Here is a 2,500-nt window from a genome sequence, read left to right as displayed (position 1 = left end):
TCCGTTACTTACCCAAAAGGCATTTCATGCCTGGTCACCACAAATCCAGAAGCAAATCCTGCTAATGCTGCTACCATGAATCCAGCGTGGCAATCGTTACGAGGATTAACGAATGTAATCACCATATACACTGCAATCCAAGTCTGATTCAACAATAGTGAAATATTGGTCGCCAAGAAAAATCGCCACCAGTTATATGAAGGCATTACCATGAAATACGTCAGAGCTGAGCATATGAGCACTGGAAAAATACATTCAGCGGTGATACTTGAAAATATCTGAGTCACGTGTTCATGTGAATATCCGACTTTTTCTGCAAAATCTCGTCTACAGGTCTTGGTAAGAAAAGGAAAGAAAATTTTCCATATTAGAAATAATTAATGGTTGCTTTTGGACGAGAAGACAACCGCATTAAAGATCTTCTCTTGGATAATGGTGGGAGGCGCTCATGGTTAGAGTGCTCGACTCCGGATCCAGTGGTCCGGGTTCGGGGCATGGCTGGGGACATTGTGTTGTGTTCTTGGGCAAGACACTTTACTCTCACGGTGCCTCTCTCCACCCTGGTGTATAAATGGGTACCGGCGAAATGCTGGGGGTAACCCTGAGATGGACTAACATCCCATCCTGGGGGGGAGTAGAAATACTCCTAGTCGCTTCATGCTAATGAAACCGGAGATAAGTGCCGGCCTGATGGGCCTTCTGGCTAGTAAGCAGAGACTTTACTTTTACTCTTGGATAATTAGGATTGTAAACGACTTTATACTTCGTCCCTTTTCTTCACTCGACAAAGCAACGAAAATGACGCCCTCCTCCTCTCCCTTGAAGTGAGTCATGTTTCAAGCTGGTCGACCAACTCTTTTGCATTTTGCCTCGTTTCGGATGGTCCAGGGACCAGATCGGCCTCTTTATCCCTTAATAACGATAACCAAGGAACACAATTTGCTCCTACGTTTGAACTGAAGGTTTTTAAATTCACCACTGCTTTGACTTGGCCTTCCAAGGACTAATGATTTGCTTAATTTCCTGCTACAAAGCCTTTAAATAAGAGGGACAAACAAAGCAGAAAGGGAATTCGGTGAGAATGAGCGTTATTTTTAAGCTCAGGGTAAATGCAGATGTTTGTCTTTACTTGAGCAACATTTGGGGGACACTTTGTGACGTCAATGGACCATTTTACAGTTGTAGCTAAGTTACCTGGCCTAAGAATGGAAGCGAGGCTGCCGGTGACCCTGTTTTGATACAAACCTTCATGCTTTTGTAATGTAAATATGGACTAAATTAGCATTACAACAACACAATTCTTGTTTTTCATTTATATGTGAACAAGCCTCCGAGAAGGAGCCGAAAGCTCGTACGCTTCAACTTTCTATAAGTACTGTGTATAAGTTTTTAATTCTAGTTTAACAGTATGTTTTCAACACAATTTACATGATAAAAGCAGTCGGGGCTGTATCAATGCAAGGTCACCGGCAGCCTCGCAGCCATTCACAGGCTAGGTCGCTGAGCAAAGAACTGTAAAATGGCCTATTGAAGGTCTTGCTTATTACCTTTACAACATCACTGTTGTGCATCGTTGTGCATGGAAATGGGGGGACACTTTGTGACGTTTATTGTCTGTATTCCAAGACACGAGTGAGGTTGAAGTTGGGAAGAAGAGCAAGGGGACACCTCGTGACGTTTATTTGGAGTCTGCGGGCACCTAATGGGCCATTTCCGAGTTTCTGTTTGTCTCGGTTTCGAATTGAGTCTTGGTGCTCAACTATTGAAAGGGAAATGAGTTTGATTTGCATAAGAATACACACACAACTCATTTCCATTTGAATGGTTAATTGTGCACCATGCAGGACTCGCTTTGAAACTGAGGCATGCAGCAACTCGGAAATGGGCTATTAGGGGAAACTAAATATTTTAAGCAAGAGCCGATACAACGTAGATTTGATTTTAGTGATGTACTATATTTCGGCTGGCCAAACCAGCCTTCTTCAGGTACAATGAGAGTTTACATTGAATTGCTTCTATGTACATATATATATATAGTAAATGGATGTTGACGTAATACTGGAAAAAATGTGATAAAACATGGCAGTTACAAAGATTTTGAATTCAAATACTAAGAGTCACGGAAAAATAACGGAAATCACTAAAATAATAAACTGAAATCTAATACGTTTCTTCGCGGATATTAAGACCGTTGGGATCAATTGTCCTGCCTTTTAAAATTAAAAAAGCTTCCCTGGCCTTACGGATCGAGTCTCTGTTAGAAAACATTTTTTCGATAGGGATTAATTGCATGTCCTTGGAGATGTTGTGGGGTGAGGAGAGGAAATGTTCTGCGACTGTAGTAGGTTTGGATTTGGTGTTACCGTTATCTAAAGTGCGGCGGTGTTCATTAAAACGGTCTTTTAAACGTCGTTTAGTTTCTCCTATGTACTGTAGATGGCATCTGTTGCATTGAATCATGTAGATAAGGTTTTTAGTTTCGCAAGTTATGTGGAAATTA

Source organism: Montipora foliosa, chromosome 14 (genome assembly GCF_036669935.1).
Source record: "Montipora foliosa isolate CH-2021 chromosome 14, ASM3666993v2, whole genome shotgun sequence".
NCBI classification, from domain to species: domain Eukaryota; kingdom Metazoa; phylum Cnidaria; class Anthozoa; order Scleractinia; family Acroporidae; genus Montipora; species Montipora foliosa.
Note: the sequence above shows the minus strand (reverse complement) of the source record.